The sequence below is a fragment of the Nipponia nippon genome, unplaced genomic scaffold (genome assembly GCF_047370975.1).
Source record: "Nipponia nippon isolate SJK-2023a ecotype South Korea unplaced genomic scaffold, ASM4737097v1 scaffold_12, whole genome shotgun sequence".
NCBI lineage: Eukaryota > Metazoa > Chordata > Aves > Pelecaniformes > Threskiornithidae > Nipponia > Nipponia nippon.
The window spans coordinates 17,299,406-17,316,211 of NW_028262313.1; the positions used below are offsets into that span (position 1 = coordinate 17,299,406).

The window sequence follows — 16,806 nt, forward strand, 5'->3', positions numbered from 1 at the left end:
CGTGATCCTTAGGGAACATAACAACTCAGCCTCTCCTATAAATACACCATTTCTCCTCATCTGAAGAGGGCAATAGGCTCTGCAGTATGCCCTGGTGATCATCAGAGATGCGCAATTCCCTGACCAAAGGGGAAGAGGCAGTCTGAAAACGGAGGGGCTTGCAGAGACTTTTCTTCCAGCTAATGGACTTTCACAGAAAGCGCCTCTGATGGCACTGCACAGGGGAGGCTGCCTTTCTCTAGCCCACTTGAGGGGGTTTTTTTGCACCATTTTTGCAATGCTGATCTTCTGAGCTAACGTCTTGAATTCCTCTGCCCGGTAATGCAGTGTGGTCCTTTGAGACCCCTGGGCCTATTTAATTTCATGCATGTGTAAGATACCTTTTCCCTTTTGGCACCATGATACCAGCTGCAGTCCCTTTAAACGCTGCCAGTCAATCCTAGTTATCAGAATCTGTACAGGGGACAGGAGGAGGGAGAAGATAATGGATTTGCCTTGAGAGCTCATCTAGAAATCCAGCCCTACACAGCAGACTGCCTATGTAATGTATTACTTTTTAATAATGTAAATATATTAACATTAGAGCAGTCTTCTCAATCTCCAGTACCTAAACATTACATCACTATCAGGAGCAAATGTAATTAGATATCATAAATATGAAAAATATCGGGACATTAGCATAAAGAGCACCAATAAGTTGCTTTGCTTGTCATGTAATTGAAAAGCATTAAGAGTGCACTCTGCTGTGTGCGCGCACAGTGAGCGGGAATCAAGCCTAATGCGAAGGGACAGCTCCGGTATGCAGAGCCTCACCCGAAATAACTTCACAGGGACACTGTCAAGGGTTTTTTAGGTCTGAAAGTTAACATTTCTGTAAAGTTGATTAGTGCTCGCAAATGTTCTGTGCTATTTTCTAATCAGCGACATTCACTCTCTTGGTTATTTAATGGTATTAGCGGCAGCAAAAGTGGAACCATTTGTTTCAGGCCAAGCAATCATAATCCTGCTCACTCTGGATGCTGGTATTTAAATATGCGTAGGATGCTGTTTTCATCCTACATTCCTGTTCTGTAAGATTTTTGCTTTGCAAAGTTTTCCAGTCTCTTGGTCTTCTGCTTAGCACCCTCCAGGTAAGCCTAGAATTGAAGAAATGTCAACCATTTTAAATGAGGTACAACGCCAATATGACATATGAAGATTTTAAACTTCCAGAGCAAAAAGGAATTATTTAGCATGGCTCTACTGGGAGTACAGACTCACGCTGAGAAAAATGGGATGCTTTGAATGACTTTCTGGCAATGAAATCTGTGGAATAGCCCAAGAGGGAAATGTCAGGTCCTTGTTGCTGGGGTAGATTAGATCCGCACTAGAAGATATCTGATCTTGGCTGGAAGACAGGTGAGTGGTGCTTTCCCAGACAGTCGTGTAAAGGGCCTCCTAGTCTGGTCATGGGCTCTAAGTGAGCACCCGGCTTCACATTATCAGGGTGCAGAGGGAAGGCTTGGCTCAACACTCATGCAGCAGTGACAGGACTCTGAGCCGAGAGCAGGCATCCTCGTGACACGGAGAAGAAATGGAGTGGCGCAGCGTGGCCGCATGCAACCAGGAGCAGTGCCTGGCCTTTGAGAATGTTGTCCCTCCTTCCCCCTGCGCTGTGCTGTTTCTCTGTGCAAGGTTTCTGAAGCATCTGCCGTGTCCCTACCTGCTACGACTCCAAACATGCAGTGGGGACGTGCCGGGTGTGTGGGCTAAGCCCAGGTTTGCACAGAGCACCCATGGTGCTGGGCTGAGCAGGGTTGACTGGGGCTTTCCTGACGAGGAACACCCATGAGCTCAAGCCTTGTCCTGAGCTGCTCATTGCCAGCAAGGCCCAGCCAACAGGGTGTCCGATGGGCCTGGGCTTGCTTGGGCTTGTAGAGTTGGAGGTGGTCTGATGCGGGGTGCTCCCTTGGGTGCAGAGCCCCCGCCGAGGCCGGCGGCCATGGCTGAGCTGGCTGCTCGGACGCTGTCCGTCACTGGCATTTTTGCATGTTTTGTCTTCAAACTTGCTGCTTCCTGGAATCAGTCTCATTCTAGATTTTGATGCCAAATCCTCTTTCACCTTCTTCCGTTTCTCTTTCTGTACACCCCTTGTTCTCTAATTAGTTGAATTTCTGTCTCTGCTTTGCTTCTCCCTTTGTCCTTTTCCCAGCTCTGCTCTTAGATCTCTCTTTTCTTTACTTTTTGTCTGCCCTCTCATGGCTGGATATTTATTTGCTTATTTTAATTTCTCCAGCGGGAAAGCCTTTCCTGCACCACATCTCGCAGACATCAGAGGATCTTCTTGGCCCCTTCCTGTCCTCCCTGTCCCTGTGCCTGTGTTTTTCCCTTGCTCTCTCCTCCTCCGTGAGTTGTGCTGTTGCTCTGCTCTCACTGCCATGGTAACTTCAAAAAGACACGGCCATTTGATATACCAGGCGAAGGAGAAGTCTGCAGGAGTGCGTGCGTGTGTGTGTGTGTGTGTCAGGAGAGTGAACGGGACATCCTTTTCCTTTCTCTTTTCATTTTTATGTTCAAAGCATTTCATTACAGCTGCTGGAAAGAGGCACTCAAGCTCGCAGGTGCAGCATGATGCCGTGGGACAGGAGCCATGCACTGTGTCCTGCTGCTCGTCTCGGGGCAGGGGATGCTCAGCTGTTCCCCAAGCCCAGCTCCTGGCTCTGCGGCAACAAGGAGAAAAAAAAAAGAGGTAGCAACATGTTAAAAGTCTAAAACATAGGAAGGAATAGCTCTATTCCTGAGGGGAAACATATGGGGCATTAGGAACACTTTCCCCAGCTTGCACATTTATACTTGAAAGTTAACAGTGAAAGAAAACAAACACAACAGCTTCAAACCAAACAAGCCGTAGGGGATCACAGGCTGCAGCAGCTGCTGGGGCGAAACCAGCAGTGCATCGCGGCGGGGACCTGCCAGAGAGGCTCGGCGGCATGTGAGCCACCCTGCGTTGGTGCAGGACGAGCTGTTGCGGGACTTTCGCTAAGCATTTGCGCTGGAAGTGGAAGCGGTGAGGCCGGCCCTGCCCAGGCGGGGGTTTCTCAGGGGCATGGTCCCATGTAAGCCTGCTAATCCCCGCCGTTGCGCCGGCTGGGAGTGCGCAGCACCCTGCAGCCAAACCCTGGGGCTGCGGAAGCACTGGCGGAGGCTATCGCCGCAGCTTTCGTCCCCTTTTCCACAGAAATGGTAGCACCATTAGCACATCTGTCCCCTGCCCTACAGCAAGCAGCACCACCCTGTGTACTGATGTGCTGTTTGCCCAGAGCCGGCCATGGACGAGGAGCCAGAGCTGGAGCCAGGCTCTTTGTGGGTCTGGCAGCAAAGGGCCCCTCCAGCCCGGGGAAATACAATTACTGTTTTGAACTCGTTTTATATTTTCTCTACAGTCTCATTTTGAAAGGGATAATGATCTTTTTCTCTCCCCTGGGTGCCGGGGAAGCAGCTCGGGCAATTAGTTGCAGAGAGGGGCTGTGGGAACTGCTCCTGCCTGGGAGCACAAGGGTGCCGGCAGCGAGGAGGGGAGACCCCTGCTTCTGCCTCCCCTAGTTTGTTACCAGAAAGGTAAGAAAAAATAATAACTGCAGAAATGTCTCTGTGCTGAGGAGATGTTTGTCTGTCTCACCAAGCTGCTGCGCAGGAACCGGTCCTATGTGCTGGGGAAAGAGTGGTGCAGCCCTGAGCTGCCTTCCCCCGAGGGGGATGCGGGACCTCAGTAATCCCATGTGCCACCGAAAGCGGGGCTGGGACATGCCCAGGGTGGGGGCAATGCAGACATGTCCTTGTCCCAGCTCAGGCAGGAGTGGCCTCATCGCTGCTGGGGATTGCACAGCTGGCTTTGCATGAGGTAGGTTTGAAAGCAGCTTTCCTGCTGTGTGGAGCTGGGGAAGAACAAACCTGGTGCTCCGCAGGGACCGAGCGGGGGATTCTCTGCAAAGATTTCCTCACGTAAATACCCTCCTGTGGCTTTTAATATGGCTGGGGAGGAGGAAGGAACAATCTGGGCCAGCAAATCTAAAACCTGGTTTTCTAATCTGTGAAAACTAAGCAGGGAAAGAATAGAGGGAGGAAAGAGCAAACAGTGGTGACCCCGCCATGCATCTTGAAGGAGCAGAAGCAGGTCCCTGGAACGATGCTCTGCCCCGCTCACCCCATCCCTGTCCCCCTCACACATCTATAGCTTTGTAGTGCACCTTTAATGACTGCATGAAGGATGGGGCGGCTGCTAATGAAGCAAGATGCAGTTGAAGCCTGCTCCCTAATGCAGTGCTAACTCACTCATGTCCGTTATCTTTATTGTAATAGCATTGTGGCAAAGCTATATTAATGCAGAATACTTTTCATTTGCATGGCATAATTAAGTTATTCATGAAAGGGTTTGACCAGACGCACATGTTCCTGCTCCTTGGATTGTTGGTGGTTGTTGCTCTATTGTGTCTTCGCCAAGAAGACGCAGCTTGAGACATGCTGGAAAAAAACACAGTCAATCTTCTTCAGCACCGGAGAGAAACAGAGATGCACCTAGACAGGTAGGGGCAGGTTGGCCCCAGTACTGGCCGTGCTGTGATGTTTTATGCGGTGTCTGAGTTCAGGTGACGTGGTGCAGGCAGGAACGGGGACATGGAAACTCCTTGGGCTTGGCTCTGCGTCCTTGAGCGGAGCTGCAAAGCAGCCATGTCCTCGGCTCCCTGGAGAGCTGAGAGCTGGTGGGGGCAGGCGCGGAGGGATTTTTGATGAAAAAAGAAATGAGAAGAGAAAAAGAAAAATGCCATTCAGGTTAATTTTGGTTTGGTTTTCACCTGAAAACTTTTTTAAAAATTAGATGAAACTTGTAAATGAAATGATGTTCTGAGCTGAAAAGACCTGAAAGTCTGCTATTGAAGGCTTTGACTTTTGTTTTTTTTTTTTTTATAAGTAAATAGCAGAAATGCACAGATATGTTTTGGTGCTTAAGCTCCATTTATTTTTGTTGGAAAGGGTGTTTGGCTGTTTGGTTTTGTTTTCACCGGCTTTATATTGGAGAGAAAACATCCTGGATGCAAATGTGTGATCCAGGAGGGAATCTGTGAGTCTGCCACCAAACATATCTTTTCAGTACAAAATGTCTCCAGCACCAGAATCCTGGATTAATTTGCCATTCTTCCAGGGCTACATACAAACTGTTTAGCTGATTAGAGATGTGTAAACATACCCACCACAGCACACACTAGTGCTCATAAACTGATAAATAACAACAAACCGGAGGCTGTTTTTCTCTCCCCACAGCCATTTAGTCTTCTTCGCCCCTGCCCAGCTCCAGTGCCTGGTGCAAAAATCACCCTGTCTTCCCCAGAACCACCTTTGACTTCCATGAGCTCTTGCACTCACTTTGTTTTCTTGCTGCCTTCACCTTTCCCCCCTGGTCTGAAGGCCCCGCAGCCCCAAGCGATGCTCACCCTGTGAGCAGCAGCCTCAGGGCTTCTCTCCAGCTGTGGAGCAGTGGGGAGCTGGACCAGATTTGGGCATGAGGCTGAGGTGCTATCAGCCCACCTTGGAGGAGCAGACTGGAAAAGGCAGATTTGCTGTGCCCATCGTCGGTGTGGTTTGGTGGTGGCGCGGGGGAGCTGGTGCATGTGCTCCATCACGAGCAGCCGCCGGAGGATCTGTTCCCTCTGGGAAAGGACCGGCTGGATGCATTTCATTATGCTTCCCTCGTGGGCATGCATATGTATGAACGGCACACGCTCGTGCATGTGCGTATGCGTGTGCACAGCAGGAGATGGAGAGAGACTTTTGCATTAAGCTTTCTGGAGGACCAACTCATGTCCATCGTCCTGGGGAAGCGGGAGGACTGGTCAGCCTCTCCAGATGGGATGGTTGTAAGAAGACATAGGTCCCTGAGCACTGCAAGGACAGGGCTGCTCCCAGCTGTGCTGCAGCACCCTCTGCAAACTCTCGAGTGCAGCAAGACCAAGGCGCTGACCCTCTCTGCTCCCCGTTATTTTGGCCACCCCCTTTACCCGGGGCAGTGGGATCCTGGTGGGGTTGTTCTCGCAGGGGAAATCTCGCTGGCCGCTCAGATGAGCTTCTTGTTGCTGGAGCAACGCAGAGCAGCCTGAGCAGCCCTGAGTACCTGGTTCCTAAAATACTGCTCCGTCATTAAAGCCCTATCATATTTCTGAGGCAGCGTTGCAGGAGATGTACGTATAGCGCTTCCCTGCCTGCTCCCGGTCCTGCCCGTCACTCATGCACCCGCCGTACCTCAAACACGCAGAACCCAAATTCTCCTCCTCAGGAAAACAAAACCCCGTGTCTCTTCTCATACAGCGGGGGAAAATAAAGGATGTTTTAAATTGAGCTCATCTTTTTCAAAACTTCTTTTCTCTTTATCCTTGAAGAAAGTCTCTTGGTTTCCTCTGTCTGGTCCCTGGGAATGAAATTCCTAGCAGGGACACCTTCTCAGCTTTTTTCCTTGGGCTCAAATACAATGTTTCAAATGAAATTACTTTTTTAGTCTCATCCACTTCATCTACAAGAAGATGGGTGAAAAAATCTGTTTTCTTTCTTCTTTTTAAAATATTTTTTTCCTCCAAGTGGCCTTATGGCTCCTTTTAAGAAATTATATAACAAATTGTGGAAATCTGGAATGGAGCTGGTAGTTTGATTTCTTTAAGAATCTCCCTTCTGCCACTAAGACAAAGAAAGGCAGAGTAACGTTCAGTAGGCAAAACAAAAAAAAATCAAAGTTACCGTTTGGCTTTTGAACAAGGTGCAAATTAGTGAGTATTTGTTAAAATTTGAGACAGCAATTGTCTAAGAAGAATATTTTCAAAGAGGAGAAGGGTTTTTTCTTCTTAAATAAAAAAGCCCCCGAACCTTCCTTTCTTTTAACTTCAAAAGGGAGCCAGATTGCAGAGGATGAGAGAAAACGCTTAAATCTCCTCTGAAGGGAAGCAAGTAACTTAGTCAAAGTGATCTTATTTGTGAGGGAATAATTTTCTGTTCAATTTTTTTTTTTTAAGATTGTGGTCAAGTGACTCGTAAATTTTTAACTGAGCTGGTGAAACCTCTGCTCTACCTATAGCGATGTCGAATGGCCTTTTATTTGAGGGTAACTGGATTACACTGAGACCTGCCTGTTTCAGAAAACTTCAGCAGCAGGCAGCAAGCAGGAGTTTTCTCTCTGCTTTGGGTTTCAGCAATACAAGAGTGCATGAAAATGCTTCCAGCTCCCTACGATGGCATTTTGCACTTGCTTCTGCATTGATGCAAGTAGTGGCAACACAAACATGCTTAAAATTAGGCATGGATCCAAGTCTTGGTGGAAGATAAGTGGTGCCTGTCCTGCCTGGGGTCTCTCCCAGCTACTGCATTTGCAAATAAATAGTAATGATAAAGAGGGATTTTCAGATATGACCCATAGGTATTTCATGTTTATGCAAGTGATAATCTCTGGAAAAAATATGCCTGCTAAGGGATGCTCTTGCGATTTATCTATGAAAGCTAGTGTCAGCCTTGTCCAGAGTAATATTAACCCTTGTATGTGTTTATATACGCAGCATCTGCTGAGTCTTTGGCTGGGCTTGTAGATTTGACATTGAACTCCTCATTTCAATCTAAACTTTAATAACGTAAGACTTGCCACAGCGCAACAGAGCTCCAATTCATCCCGTAGCCGGGTCTGCCAGTGGCCCGTGCCAGATGCTTCAGAGGAGATTGCAGAGCATCATCATACAGCTAATTGGTGGGAACACGTCCTCCCACTGCCAGCTGGTGTTCATCAGCTATGTGTCCTGCAGCACCAGGGTCTGATGAAAATAGCCATGTGTAGTGCTTCTTGCCTGCCTTCAATCAGAGAAGCACAAACACCAGTGAATGAAACCCCTCATATGTTGGGTATTGTGTTGTTGCTATCTGTTGATTGCCTGATATCAGGGGACTGAGAGCCAGCAGCCTTGATGGAGGTTCAGCGGTTACAATCACCAGATAGCATCAACAGGACCCAACATATGACGGGTTTTGTTCACCGATGTTTGTGCTCTCCTAATTTCCCTTATGGTCCAGGGAAAGTCAGGCGGCTCCTGCGAGTACGCAGAGAGCTGCCCCAGCAAGGGGCTGGGACCATGGTGCGCTGCAGGGTGGGTAGGGAGATGCTCCTGCATGTGTAAGTAGGTTTAAAAAAATAGTACAATGAAAAACAATAAAAGAACACAAAGCTGGGCAAAATGTGACACGGGCTGGAGCCTGTGTGGGGGCAGAATTACAAACCCTGTAGCCTGGAGCTGGGCTCTGGCTGGACCTGCCTGTCTCTAGAAGATGAACGCTTCCCCCACTTTTGTAGAGCAGCAGAAGCTATTCTTGTAGCTGTCGAGTCCTTTTTTGAAAGTTAGTAAGCTTTTTTTTGCCTCAATAACCTACAGCAGAGAGTCCTACAGGCTAATTATATGTTTCATTTTAAATCCTTTAATTTTTTTGTAGTTCAAATAGATAACTATGTTTTTCTCCCACATCTTTAATTCAGACGGATGATTTGCTTCATTAATTGATATGTGGAGGAGGGGGTCTAGAAATGAGCTATATTTGTGCTTCAAAAATAATCTTTTCCCAACTGTGTTTTTTTTCTTCTGTGAATCCTCATATTTATTTCAAAATTATCCTGAAGTGAATGTCATCAACCTTTGTCCAGGAGTCTTTTGCTAGATTAATTAGTCTATAATGAATCTACTTCTCGTCCTCTTTGATTTCCAACTTTCAGGTTGGCCTGGTGTCAGACTGCACCCAGAAATCTGCTTTCTATCGGGAGCTGTCAATGTGAGGAGGAGGGCAGGGTGCTGGGGCTGCTTGCAAAAACTGACAGCTTGGCAGAGCTGGGATTTTGGTTGCTGAGGTGAAAATGCACTTGGGAAGTGCTTCTTTCCTGGAGGAGCTGTTGGAAAATGATGAGCTCAGAATGGAGCCATCCCAGAGCCCAGCCTGGTCCTGGTCCAGCTGCTCTGGCGGGTGGCACAAACATCCCTACACCAAACAGCAATGGATTCATCTCCCAGAGGGGAAGTTTTTGTGTAGCCTTGTCACTTGGTGATGATTATTTCAGCTCTTCCTCTTCCTGGCCAGATGGAGAAACTCGTGAAGGTCCCAGCCCTACAAAGCAGACACCAAAGCAAATCACACTATCACGCTGTCGTGCCACCAGCCAGGGTCTCATCTCCCCAGGGAGTTTTCCAGCGCTGCTTGCTTGCTGCTTTCTCCTTGGCTTTTTTTTTTTTTTTTTTTTTGCTTTCAACACAGTTTGGTGAAAAACGGGTGTGAATCATTTTTCATGAGAAGCTTCCATTGCAAAAAGTGCTTTTTTTAGGAACGCAGCATCTTTTTAAGTGAAATGCCAGAAATCTCACAAGCTGAAGCTGAAATGTGCTGGTTGCAACATTAGGTGCTAACAGTTGGCAAAGCTTGAGTCCCAGTGGCTAAAATACCAGAGAAAATGGCAGACAGTTCCTTGGCTTTTAAATTTGGGCTGTCTCACTTGTGTGACAGGAGGAGAGAGGGTAGGACTCAGCTCAGGCTGGCTGGCTGAGTGATTGACATATTTCACGGACAGCTTTTTATGGCACTCATCATGGTGATGTTCTGATTGCCTCCCCAGTGCTAATGAAGAGCTCCTGTAATGGGCCTGCGAGGTAGGAAAATATTATTATCTCTAATTTCCAGGTGAGCCGAGTCCACGTGGATTCATTTGCCTGACATCGCTGGCCTGCATGACGGTGGCAATGACGCAGTCCCATGCAGGTGGTGGTGCTGGTGCTCCTGGCCCTGTGGTGCAGCAGCAGCTGTGCGGGGCTGAGGCTGACCTTGCTGCAATAGACATCTCCGATGGGTCTCAGAGATACTCCCAAAGCTGCCGAGAAACCCCTCAAGACCAGCAATGTTGTCAGCTGAGAAATGTAGAAAAAAAGAACTCTTTTTGTGAGAACAGAAATCTTGATGCTGGCACTAGCTTGGGGTAAGGTGGGGAGAAATGTTTTTGGAAACCATCATTTGGAATAAAATCTTTCATCTAGCAGTTCAGGACAGTCTTCAGATCACCATAAAGGCTGTAATGGCTCGCCAGGTAGCCTGGCCGTCTGCTGAAATTTCAGACCCAGTCACCTCCTTTTCTGCAGCGTGTTGGGGACATACCCAAGCATCAGCCTCAAGCACGGGACCTCTGGCTACAGCCTCGTACCAGACGCTGTTTGCTTGCTCCCGTTTTCTCTATTGCTTGTAAGTAGCTACAAGTTGATGACAGACACAAATGGTTTATAGGCAGATTTGTAGAAAGATGCTTTTTGTAGGTCAGTGCCATGACGATGACGGCTGGGGTGCCAGCTACCGAGATGAAGGATGAAGCCTCTGCTCTGGTTCCCTTTGACCTGAGCCGAGCAGCAAACTCAGCTTGCCCTCTGGGTGGAGAGGTGGCACATATGGATTTTGATAACTTTCTTCTGTTTAGAGGTCATTTTCCACTTTAAATATTCATGTTCTAAGGGACATTAAATAAATAATGCTGAACTTGTTAAGCTGAGTGGCTTGAAACTTTTGCATTTTGTGTCTTGTTTGCAATTGAGAAGTGATACGAGGCTGCTAAATACAACCTGCTCTGTAATTAGGGAAGGTTTGGTTGTTCAGACCCCATTATCTGCTAGCTGGGTTTGCAAAGCAGGGCTGAAATGGTTTGCATACAGGTCTTCAAAACAGGTGTCTCTGATGATAGCTACAGGCTGGTTTCCTCTTTGGGAGGAAAAAAAGAAAAAAAAAAGTGCTGCAAATCAACATTTTTGTTTTGATCAACCAGAGGCCCCCAGCCTGGATGACTGTGCGTGGTGGGGGTCATTCCCTTCGGCTGCCTGCAACGCGGGGGCAGGCAGGACGGCCCTGCTGCAGTCCCGACACTCCGTGATTGCTCCTGACAGGGGTGCTGGCCACTGGCGTGGGCTTTTAGTATTCGGATTCCAATGCATTGCCTGTAGGATCTGCATTAAATGACAATTTGGAAGAAATCCCTGTGGCGTGAGATTGAAAATAAATGGCCAGCATCTCTTATTTTTTCCTCTGTTTGGTTGATACCAGAATATCCCACAGTGTCTTGGGAGTTGCAGTTCAATTCAGACACTCGTATTTGCAAAAGATGGTTAATGAATATGAGGTTTCAAGATAGGAGCCTTTCAGTGACATGAAATTTATGTAGAGACAGTTATAGTTTGTTTTTCCCCCCTGTCTGCTTCAGAAGGAATATGAATCACAAGCTGAAGGCCTCCTGTATTTGTAAATCAGCTGAAACATAACGGTGATGTTGGGAAGTTGTACCGAGTTAACTGAGCTACTTCTCAATCTCAGAGCTTTACATAACCCCTTCTTAACGCACTGTTATTTCCTTTATAGATAGACTCATAAATTACTCCTGGTACACAAAATGCGTGGGAGGCTGCCTGTTTGCACAGCATGGGACCAAGACCTGCACATTCAAATATTGGCAGACAGCTGGAACGCAATCTGTGAAAAGGCACTCAGAGCCTCCAGGTCTATTAAATACAAACTTAGAACATCTACCGAGAATTTTATATCTTGCATTACATAGGTAATGCCAAAAAGAATAGGTGCAATACTCCTGGGACTTTGTCAATAAATGTCACAGCAGAGTATCCAAAAAAATCTTTCTTCTGTGGGTAGGTGGATCGGTGTGCACACAGGGGCTGTGGGGATGTATGTGTGGTTATGCGTGAATGTATATTTGTGTATAAATATATATTTGATAGAGGAACATCAGCCTGTGATAGCTATATTTAATTTAGTGCTGAACTCTAACCACATCGAGAGAATCAGGAAACATGTCGCTTTGGGTTCTGCAGTTGTTTTGCTGCAGTCCTATAAAATTACAATGTATACAGAACCTGAATTGCCCTTTTCTGAGGTTATTTGCTTCCTAATGTTGGGAAAGCTTCCATTATGGACCAAGTTGCCATATTTGCTTCCAACAGTCTGTCCAGTTTACACCCACAGTTTTCAGCAGACAAGTGAGGCGGTAAGAGGCAGCCATCAGGCTGATGGGCAGAAAGGGAGGCAGGGTCAAGATCACAGAGCCTCACTAAACAGCCTCTGGTTCAACTTCCATGTTGTCACTTCTGTGCCTGTGGTGCTTATTGCCTTTTTATCTTACTGGCTGAATTCTTCAAAAATCAGTGTCTGATTTTGAAACGGAGTCCAAGGGCCAACTCTTGTCCCAAACCCTCCAGTGGCGTGTGACAGCATTTGTGCTGCCTTTACCTCAGGTAGCTGCTCAGATTTTATTAATATATTTCAGTTTCATGTTGCCCACAGCCAGTAATCAAAATTTGGAAAAACACTTTACTTCGTCTTTAATCTAAAGGCTACCTTTTGATTAAGCTGTTTTTGAATACGAGCCAGATATGTTTCCAGCTGCAAATAAGGCCCAGGTATTCAGGCTAGTCGTATGTCAGATTTGATTAGTAGCATAATCCATTGGGCATGGAAATGATTCACTAACATTTCAAAGCATCTCTCAACGCTAATGGGCTGTAGCTGTCTGCCATGCAGGAGCTGGTTGGATTTACCTGGTTTTGGAAAGAGACAACCTGATTATGAAAGAAATAACACATTCAGGTTTTATGATAGAATCATGGAATAGTTTGGGTTGGAAGGGACTCTTAAAAGTCATCTACTCCAACCCCCCTGCAATGAGCGCAGACATCTTCAACTCGATCAGGTTGCTCAGAGCCCCATCCAACCTGACCTTGAATGCTTCCAGGGATGAGGCATCTACCACCTCTCTGGGCAACCTGGTCCATTGTTTCACCACCCTCATCATAAAAAATTTCTTCCTTATATCTACTGTCTATCTACCCTCTTTTAGTTTTGTTGTTTCTTTTAGTGCTTTTAGTTATGTTTCTTTTAGTTCTTTTAGTTATGTTGTAGTGTTGTCCAGGTGGTGACTGCAGTGACATGACCTGGGCTGCACTTATTTGGGTGCTCAGGGAAGGCAAGTGCAGGTAGGATGGCCAGCGGCTGAGTGACAGCGGCTCCTTACAAGCATCCTCGCTGTGGAAGCGTGGTCCCCCGCTTTTCGGGAGAAGGGACAAATGATTGAGATACATACATCAGACTCCCTTTCACATCTGAGCCAGCATTTAGGCTATACAGAGAGCACCCAACCTGCATCATTTTTCCGAGCGCTGAAGGGGCCGCGCCACGACCTGCTATGCCGGTGGGAGATTAGACACGAGCCCACGCTGCTGGTGCAACTAGAGCACAGGAGCACACCATCATGCTCAACGGCAGGCATGGGTGTGAAAGCTGTGTTACTGACACCATCCTCAGAGATTTGACATATAAACAGCTGAGAAGCAAATCAAATTCTCTGTACTTCTTCCAAGAAATTGGTTGTTTCTGGGATATTATTGTTTCTTTCAGGAATAAGGTGTGGTCAGGAGGGAAGAGGAGAGATGTAAAAACAAATAAAACTCTCTGCATGGCTCTGTTTCAAAGCAAAAAGCCTCTTGTGAGTTAGGTGATTGCTGGGAGGAAAGCCTGTTCTCTTGCCAGGCTTGCTGCCTGTTCATGTATGACATTATTTAAGTTGCACCAAGTTTTGTTACCTTGGTGCATCCTTCAGTTGCACGGGGATAAAAGCTCTTGCTTACAAGGCCTACTAGATGCATGGAAAATGCTTTGGGGTTTTTGAATAAGAAATGGATAAAAGCCCAAATAACTATTGCTCATTGCACTGCTAAGGAATTTTAATAAAATTTGGTTTAAGAGGCAGGGATTAAGTACGGTACTGTGTAAAAACATCAATTAGCAGAAGTACAACAGTCATATAGTTTGAGTTTGTTAACAACTCCTGCTAGAAATATTTGGTGAAGTTTTTCAGGGGCACAAGCTGTCATGAGACCTACAATTCTCTTCCTGATTCTAGTGGTAGCTTTCTATTCTTATAGCTGTGGGGAAAAAAAAAAAAATAATGTATCTGTTTTATAACAATCTATCCAGGGTGGGGAAAAAAAACCTTCTTACACTTTGCCTTTCAGTTCTGCAATAATAAATTAACTATCACAGTTTAAGATGCAATTGTTGTTCTTTTACATCTCCAGACTAATGCATCGTGACACCTTGACTACAAGAAATGTGGATGGCTCCTCCTGCCCCCTCTCTTCTAGGTGAAAGCCTGTGACCGCATCAGGGGAACGCTCACCGGCTGCCTGGGCTGGATGTGGCCCATTTGTATGCCAGCAGTCCTGTTTGGGGTTCCCGGCTGTCCCCTGCACCGGCAGTGGGGAGGACACGGGGTACTCATCCCCACGCTGATGTCAGATCTCCCTACCGATGTCTCTGAAGGGCCAACATTTCCATTTGTGCTCCTGCGTACCCTTAACAATTTTAAAAAATAATAAGAAAAGGGAAATTGCAAAGCTACTGGACCAAAACACGGTGGTGTGCAGTCAGATGTCGGTGCACCCATGTGCTACTGCCATGGACGCTGCGTAAGAGAATGGGAGAATACGATCAACAGCTATTGTGGGAGTAATGAAAAGAGCCTTTCAAAACAAGTGTGGAAGCATACTGGGAAAAATACCTCTATTTATTTATACTGATATCCCTAATAAAATAGCTTCCCACAATGTTTTGTGACTTACACTGCCTTGACCGATATCTGCAATAATCAAATCCTGGTAAGGCAATTTAGCAAGTTGTGGGTTTTTTTTTTTTCCGAGAGAAAACAATTCCTTGTTCTTTTATTCCACTGGCCTGGCTCTGCATCCCGACAGCTCGCCTCCTTTGGCGTGCTCTGCCTTGGCCCGAGTGTGCTCTCCCAAGCCGGCTGTTCGCCGCAGCTGGGCCAGCAAGGCTGGACCATCGGTGAAGCCATCCTGAGCTGCAGGAGTCCAGGTCTCTGAGCAGAACTGCTGAGTTTGGACACTTCCAGACTAGGGCAGAATTTCTCAGCCCATCTCCATTGAAAACATGATTATTGTCATTAAATACATACTGTGATACACAATGTCTCTGCAATACTCCCCGATGAGCCCATGCACCGAACCTAACGACTCCTACTGTAGCTAAATACCGCACTCGGCTGTTAAGACTCCACCACATGCTCAGCTCCTACCGCTGATGAGTGGTCTGCAAAGCAGCCTGATGATTTTCTAACCGTCTGAGATCATGAGAGTCACAAAAAAAAGATGTCTCCTTTCCCTTCCTCCCACTCCCTGCAAGGCTCATTTTGCAAACCGCAGCTGCTGAAAATGGAAAGCCAGCTAGAGCAACATTGCTACCACAGCGTCATGGATCTGGGATGCTGCAAGAGAAATTGGCAGGTCACAGATGGGCACCCTGGGCTCCCAAAGCACCATGTTTCGATGGACGTTATTCTCCGCTTGTGAGACGAGTCCGAGGAGCTGGCGGCACCGCTGCTACGTGGGTCTGGTGGCGATGCCCTGTGCTCCTGCCAGCATCATTGGGAACACGCGTGGCCACATGCTGCTGGCGCAGGGTGAGGGCTGCCACCCCGCAGCACCCCAGCCGCGTCCGTCCCCAGGCTGGGCTCAGGACCAGGTGAGTAGCCCGCTGCCTGCCGGCAGCCCTGGCCATCGGGTCAGCACGTGAATCCCCTCCTGCCCCATCCAACCGCTGCTTCCTCCTTTGTTGTTCGGACCCTTAGGAGACTTAACAGAGCCCATAATATTTAATGGGTTCGCTAGTGATAATGTCATTTTAAGTGACATAGCTGTGACAAATCGCTCCCACACGTCACTGAATTCTGTTTCTAAATTTTTATGTATTTTTGATAGGCCAATTTATCCCTGCTGCAGCTCCAGCCCGTGCAGTCAATGGCATTCCACTGGGGGTGAATTTTGTCTGCTATTTACAGTGTGTGCTTTTAAGCAGTGATTGGTGTGACAGTGTGATCTGTACAGCTGTCTTCCTGTATTTATTCTTTTGCCTATAAGGTTGATTTATACTAGCTCAAAAAAAAAAAAAATGCTCATAGCTTTTCATGTGAATGACTTTAAATAACTGATTAACGATTATTATTAGCATGACTATAATGGAACGGGGTTTGCAAAGTTTATGGGCTTGGCTGAATAATTGCATGTAAAGCTGTTGTGTGCATCTCTCCAACTCTAAACCTTTTCTGAGGTTTTCTTTATAATTGGACAGTGCCCTTTGGGCTCAACCTGACTTGACGTGCCTGACATGAGGTTAGCGGCAAAGCCGCCTGCGTCGGGATGTCTGATGTTCGTGTGTGCGGGGATGGCTTTGCGCGGGTACCCGCTGGGAACAAGGGGAGCTCTGTACCAGCCCTTTCCTTGTGGGGAGATGAAAATCCCCTCCCCACAGATGACAGTGTTGACTTGCAGGCAGGGAGTGTTTGAGTGCTCTGCTTGAACTTGTACGGTACTCGTCAGCTTTGTTTGCATGAATTTTATGAGCTTAAAATGGTGGCTCTCCATCCATCCAGGCTTGTGTGACATGAAGAGCCCCTAAAGCTCTGTTTATAAAGCTGGCTTTCTGGGTCTGTCTCCGCTGCTGCAGTGAGTTGTCTCCTGCCCCTCTGGGTGCTGATCCGTGCCTTGCTAGTGCTTTATTCGGTGCCACCCCCAGAGACTTTTGGAGGGGTGCAGTGCTGGGGTAACCCCCTCTGCTTGGCTTTGTGTTTCTTCTCTCCTCCTGGACTAGCAACAGCAGATTTCTGGTGGGCAGAAACACCTGCAAGCAGCAAAGCTCTGCTCCTGCGTGTCT

The 16,806-nt window shown here is 47.2% G+C and overlaps 1 long non-coding RNA gene across 1 annotated transcript in view; it reads left to right on the forward strand.

Annotated features, from left to right (window-relative positions):
* The window catches only part of LOC148056731 (uncharacterized), an 85,342-nt gene that overhangs the window by 27,924 nt on the left and 40,612 nt on the right, over window positions 1–16,806 (forward strand). Inside the window, exon 3 of the long non-coding RNA XR_015702556.1 lies at window positions 14,157–15,618. This is a non-coding gene — a long non-coding RNA (uncharacterized LOC148056731). The remainder of the gene's footprint in view (window positions 1–14,156; window positions 15,619–16,806) is intronic.